Below are 7,011 nucleotides of genomic sequence, written 5' to 3' on the forward strand. Positions count from 1 at the left end.
GCCATTGCCGTTACCGTTCCCGTTGCCTTTGCCGTTAGGTTTGGACCCATTGGCGGCTTTGGCGGGCTCGGCTGCTTTCTTATCCTTGTCTGAAGGCTTTCCATCGTCGGCAATGGCATCTTCGAGCTTGATGTAACGATCAGCCCGGTCCAAGAATTCCTGGGTAGTTTTAACCCCATCTTTGCCGAGGCTCTTCCAGAGGGGGGAGCGACGCCTAACCCCTACGGTTATGGCCATCATTTTGCCTTCGTCCCCCACTGTTTTCGCTCCAGCTACTGCTCGCATAAAGCGCTGGATGTAGTCCTTCAGCGATTCTCCATCCTGCTGGCGAATTTCAACCAGCTGGTTTGCCTCGGTCGGATGCACACGACCTGCGTAGAACTGTCCGTAAAACTCCCTTACGAACATCTCCCAGGAAACTATGCTTGCAGGAGGGAACTTAAAAAACCACTCCTGTGCGGTATCAGAAAGTGTTGCAGGGAAGATCCTGCACCGAGCATCTTTGGACACTTTCTGAATGTCCATCTGTATGTCAAACTTATTGACGTGAGATACCGGGTCACCATACCCATCAAAGTTCGGAAGCGTAGGCATTTCAAACTTGCTAGGAGTCTTTGCCATAGCTATCCTCTGGACGAAAGGAGTGCCTTTCCCCTTTATACCTCAAACTAAACAATATTAATTCAAATAATTAACTACAACATTTTACAACAAAATAACTATAAAAACACACAAAATTATATAAAATCAAAATAAGATTAATAAATTTAAAATTACTTAAAAACTTAATAAGTTAATTAAAAACTCAAGAACTAAGCAACAATTAGCATATAAAATATGGTAAAATAACTCTAATTTGTAGAGTTATCACACCCCCAAACTTAAAGTTTTGCTAGTCCTCAAGCAAAAGAAAAATTAAAATACACATATATTTTTTTTTATTGGTGATATAAAAATGATTTTCTCAAAAATTGCACAATGATAATAAATCTCAGAAATTATTATGAATAAAATTTAAGCTTATGTAATTAATTAAATTGTCAATTTTGCTTTTAGAAAATAAGTTTTTTTTTAAAATTATTTTCACTTAAACTTATAGGAAATAAGAGTGCTTATGAAAAATGTAATTTTTGTTACAAGCAAAATTGACCCTATAATTAAAAACAAAGCTTAAAAATTATTCATATTTTTAAGAGAATTAATTTCAAACTCAATCAGAATTTTTATCATTGAAAATGAAAAATATCACCAATTTTTTTTTTAAATAAATATATATATATTTTTTGAATTTTTATGAAAATGAACAAATAAAAAAAAAATTAACAAAACAACAACATATAAATAATTTTTTTTTTCCAAACGAACATAAATAACATAAATAAAACACAAAACATTAAAAACAATGCAAAACAAACATAAATAAAACACAGAACAAACACAATAAAACTCGATACCCCCAAACTTAATTTAAGCATTGTCCTCAATGTGTCAAAATATAAATATAAATTAAAATTGACAAGAGTGTAAAGTTTAGAATGGTCGTACCTCGATATTGTGCATTGCGAAGAGAGAACAAGATACAACTAACAAAAATTAAATCACACATAAAACAACAATACAAATAAAACACAAGTTATCAAGATCACACAGGAATCAAAGAGCATGGTAAACAAGGTCCTCAAGGAGTATCTCATCCACTTCATCAGTTTTTAATTCTAAAAATGGTTTTAATTTTTGTCCATTAACTTTAAATATATCACCATTTTTAGGATTTTCAATTTCAATAGCTCCATGTGGAAAAACAATACGAACAATGTAAGGACCGGACCGCCTAGAGCGTAACTTTCCCAGGAATAAATGCAAACGAGAGTTGTATAAAAGGACTTTCTGACCTGGAGAAAAATCTTTTCTCAAAATATTTTTGTCATGGTAAAATTTCATGCGATCCTTATACTTTTTTGAATAGTCATATGCATCATTCCTAATTTCGTCTAGTTCATTTAGTTGAAGCTTTCGTTTCTCACCTGCCTTGTCTAAAGAAAAGTTTAACTGCTTAATTGCCCAAAAGGCTCTATGTTCTAACTCAACAGGTAAATGACACGCCTTCCCATACACAAGTCTGTAGGGTGACATGCCAATGGGCGTTTTGTACGCGGTACGATACGCCCATAATGCATCAGTGAGTCTTAAGGACCAATCTTTCCTAGTTGGATTCACAGTTTTTTCTAAAATGTGCTTAACTTCCCTATTAGACACTTCAACTTGACCACTAGTTTGTGGGTGATACGGTGTTGAGACTTTATGCGTAATGCCATATTGTTTCATCAAATGTTCAAATGGCCTATTACAAAAGTGTGTACCGTTATCACTAATGATAGCACGCGGTGAACCAAAACGGGAAAATATATTTTCTTTTAAAAACCGAAGCACAACTTTGTGGTCATTAGTGTGGCATGCAACAGCTTCAACCCATTTAGACACATAATCAACTCCAACAAGAATATAAAGATTACCAAAAGAGTTAGGAAATGGTCCCATAAAATCAATGCCCAAAACATCAAATATGTCAATAATAAGAATATGATTTAAAGGCATCATATTTCTTTTAGTTAAACTTCCTAACTTTTGGCAACATTCACAAGCTTTACAATAAACATATGTATCATGAAAGATAGTAGGCCAATAAAAACCACATTGTAAAACTTTAGCAGCTATTTTCTTACCACTAAAATGTCCTCCACATGCATGATCATGACAAAAAGATATGATTTTAGATTGATCACAGTTTGGAATGCATCTTCTAATTATTTGATCAGGGCAGTATTTAAACAAGTAAGGATCATCCCAAATAAAGTTTTTCACCTCAGAATAAAATTTAGATTTATCATGCTTAGACCAATGAGATGGTATTTCTTTAGTGACCAAATAATTAACAATATCAGCATACCAAGGCAATGAAGAAATATACATCAATTGTTCATCAGGAAAAGTTTCAGTGATAGGAGTGGAATCATGTATAGTTTCAACAACTAGTCTAGATAAATGATCAGCAACAACATTTTCAGATCCTTTTTTATCACGTATTTCTAAGTCGAATTCTTGTAAAAGCAGGATCCAACGGATCAAACGAGACTTAGCATCCTTTTTTGATAAGAGATATTTTAATGCAGCATGATCAGAGTAGACAATAATTTTAGATCCTAACAGATAAGATCTAAATTTCTCTAATGCAAAAACAACAGCAAGCAATTCTTTTTCGGTTGTGGAGTAATTTAATTGAGCATCATTTAAAGTTTTGCTAGCATAGTAAATTACATGAGGTATTTTTTCAAGTCTTTGTCCTAAGATAGCACCTATAGCATAATCAGAAGCATCACACATTATTTCAAAAGGTATTTTCCAATCAGGAGGACGAATAATGGGTGCAGTAGTCAACAAATTTTTTAATTTTTCAAAGGCAACATGGAAATTATTATCAAAGACAAAAGCATTTTCTTTTCCAAGTAAATGGCATAAAGGCCGAGAAATTTTGCTAAAGTCTTTTATAAATCTTCTATAAAAATCGGCATGGCCTAAAAATGATCTAATTTCTTTCACAGTTTTAGGTGGGGGAAGTTTTGAAATAAGATCAACTTTAGCTTTATCAACTTCTATTCCATCAGATGATATTACATGACCTAAAACAATTCCTTTTTTAACCATAAAATGACATTTTTCCCAATTAAGCACAAGGTTTTTCTCTTTGCAACGAATTAACACAAGTGAAAGATGGTGCAAACATTCATCAAAAGAGGAACCAAACACAGAAAAATCATCCATAAATACTTCAAGAAATCTTTCAACCATGTTAGAAAAGATAGAAATCATACACCTTTGAAAAGTCGCAGGTGCGTTGCATAATCCAAAGGGCATGCGACGATATGCAAAAGTTCCAAAAGGGCATGTAAAAGTAGTCTTTTCTTGATCTTCTGGGGCGATGGGGATTTGGTTATACCCCGAATACCCATCAAGAAAGCAATAATATGCATGGCCAGCTAATCGTTCAAGCATTTGATCAATAAAAGGCAATGGAAAATGATCTTTTCTAGTAACATTATTCAACTTTCTATAATCTATGCACACTCTCCACCCCGTTTGTACTCTAGTAGGGATTAATTCATTTTTCTCATTTTCAACAACCGTGATCCCAGACTTCTTAGGCACAACTTGAACTGGACTAACCCATTGACTATCAGAAATAGGATAAATGATACCTACGTCTAACAATTTTATGATCTCTTCTCTAACTACTTCTTTCATATTTAGATTTAGCCTTCTTTGACATTCCCGAGAGGTTTTAGCATTCTCTTCTAGATGGATTCTATGCATACATATGGATGGGCTAATTCCTTTAATGTCTCCAATGGTCCAACCTATGGCTTCTTTATGTTTTCTAAGGACATCTAACAATTTATCTTCTTGTTCTTTATCTAAAGCAAATGCTATGATAACAGGTAAGATTTCAGATTCTCCTAGAAAAGCATATTTTAAATTTTCTGGTAAAGGTTTAAGGTCTAACTTTGGAGACTCAGAAATTGATTGAACATGATCTAAGGGTGAAAAAGGTTCAACTTTGGTTTCATTTAAGGGTATAGACTCTACCAAAGAATTCACATCATCATTAGAGTCATCAACATGCAAGTTCATACCAAAGTATTTTTCACAAAAGTCCAGTAAGTCATTTCCATCATCTTCACATATGCTATCTATCATGTTAACTTCATGTACTTCTTCACACTCAACGGATTTAACCACATTAAATACATTCAATTCAACAGTCATATTTCCAAAAGATAATTTCAAAACACCATTACGACAATTTATGATTGCATTAGATGTAGCTAAGAATGGTCTACCTAAAATGATAGGAATTTGAGCATGCATATTTTCCACAGGTTGAGTATCAAGAACAATGAAGTCAACAGGAAAATAAAATTTATCAACTTTTATCAAAACATCCTCTATAATGCCTCTAGGAATTTTCACAGAACAATCGGCTAATTGAAGAGTTATAGAGGTAGGTGTTAGCTCATCAAGACCAAGTTGCTTATAAACAGAATAAGGCAATAAATTCACACTAGCACCCAAATCAAGTAAAGCTTTGTTAATAAAATGATCACCAATAATGCATGAAATTGTGGGACACCAAGGATCTTTATATTTAACAAGACTCTTATATTGAATAATGGAACTAGCTTGTTCAGTTAAAAATGCCTTTTTAGGAACATTAGTGTTTCTCTTAACAGTACAAAGATCCTTTAAAAATTTGGAGAAGGCAGGAATTTGTTTAATGGCATCTAAGAAAGGGATGTTGATACTAACTTGTTTAAAAACTTCTAAGATGTCATTATATTGGCCGCCTTTTTTAATTGGAAGTAATCTTTGTGGGAATGGGGCTTTTGGAATGAAAGGATGGATTGGAATTTCTTTGTTTGATGAGTCATTGAGATTAGAACTAGAAGGCTGACTCTTTTCTTTTTCTTTTTCGTTTTCAACCTCGGGTATGTAATCGGGTTTGAAAATGTTCTTTCCGGACCTAAGAGTTGAAATTGATTTGACTTCTCCATTATGACTAGACTTTCCTATCTCATATTGACCTTTTGGATTAGGGATAGGTTGACTAGGGAATGTTCCTTTTTCTCTATCAGCTAAAGCAGTGGCGAGTTGTCCTACTTGTGTCTCGAGTTTGGTAATAGATTGAGATTGATTTTGTAGGATTTGTTGGGTGGATTGCATAAATTGTTGTAAAGTATCTTCTAAGGAAGGTTTTCTTTGTTGCGGATATGGTTGATTTTGTGGGGCATGAGCTTGGTTTTGTGTGTTGTATTGGTGCCATTGATTCATTTGGGGTTGGTTTTGTCTCCATGAAAAGTTCGGATGGTTTCTCCAATTTGGATTGTAGGTGGACGAAAATGGGCTATCATTTGGTTTCCCATAAGAATGAAGAGCATTGGCCTCCTCAGAAAAGGCTTCTTGGTAGGAAGGACAGGATTGGGCATTATGGCACGGACTAGAACATATAGAATAGACATCTTTTCTTGGTTGTATTGGAGAGTTTATAGTTTGGCTTATGGCTAAAGCTTCTACTTTTCTCGCTAATTTATCTAAAGATGTTCTTAAGTCTACTTATTCTTTTACTTCATACCTTCCTCCTCTTTTTGGTGAATTAGTTGACCTAGACCTAGGATCAAAATAATTCCATTGTTGTGAATTGACAGATAAATCTTCAAGGGCGTCCCACGCCTCTTGTCCTTGAAATTTTAAAAATTTTCCAGTATGCATAGATTGAATCATTTGACGATTAGAGGGAGTCAAACCATCATAAAAATATTTTACAAGTCTCCATTTTTCAAAACCATGATGAGGACATTTTAATAATAAATCTTTAAATCTTTCCCAACATTCATAAAACTCTTCATTATCTTTTTGAAAAAACTCGGAGATTTCTCTCCTTAGACTATCAGTTTTAGACATAGGAAAAAGTTTCAGTAAGAATTTATTATAAAGTTGATCCCATGTAGTTATAGACCCCGTGGGAAGGGAATTTAACCAAGCTTTTGATTTGTCTTTTAATGAAAAAGGAAACAATCTTAGTTTGACCGACTCATCAGAAAATTTTTGAAATTTAAATGTTGAGCAAATTTCTAAGAAATCTTTGACATGCATGTAAGGATCCTCTCTATCTAACCCATAAAAAGATGGCAATAATTGAATGATTGCTGGTTTAAGCTCAAAATGAGTAGCAGAAGTAGTAGGTAAAACAATGCATGAAGGAGCATTAGATGAAATAGGTGCAAAATATTCAAGCAAAGTTTTTTCAGGCATAACATTTTCATCAACAGGATTAGCAATAGGTTCCATGATGCTCAAATTTTTACTGACACTTTCAATTTCAAACAAAGATAAACGTCTTTTTACTAATCCTTTTTTAGAGTTACGTTCCCAATGATGCATACAATTTTCACAAACAAG

At 33.7% G+C, this 7,011-nt stretch overlaps 1 non-coding gene across 1 annotated transcript; it reads left to right on the top strand.

Annotated features, from left to right (window-relative positions):
* Positions 1 to 6,391: 6,391 nt before the first annotated feature.
* LOC133820505 (small nucleolar RNA R71) lies at positions 6,392 to 6,498 on the top strand. Its single transcript, XR_009886913.1, has one exon. It is a non-coding gene; the product is annotated as a small nucleolar RNA R71 (small nucleolar RNA).
* The last annotated feature ends 513 nt before the right edge of the window (positions 6,499 to 7,011 follow it).

The sequence above is a fragment of the Humulus lupulus genome, chromosome 2 (assembly GCF_963169125.1).
Source record: "Humulus lupulus chromosome 2, drHumLupu1.1, whole genome shotgun sequence".
NCBI classification, from domain to species: Eukaryota; Viridiplantae; Streptophyta; class Magnoliopsida; order Rosales; family Cannabaceae; genus Humulus; species Humulus lupulus.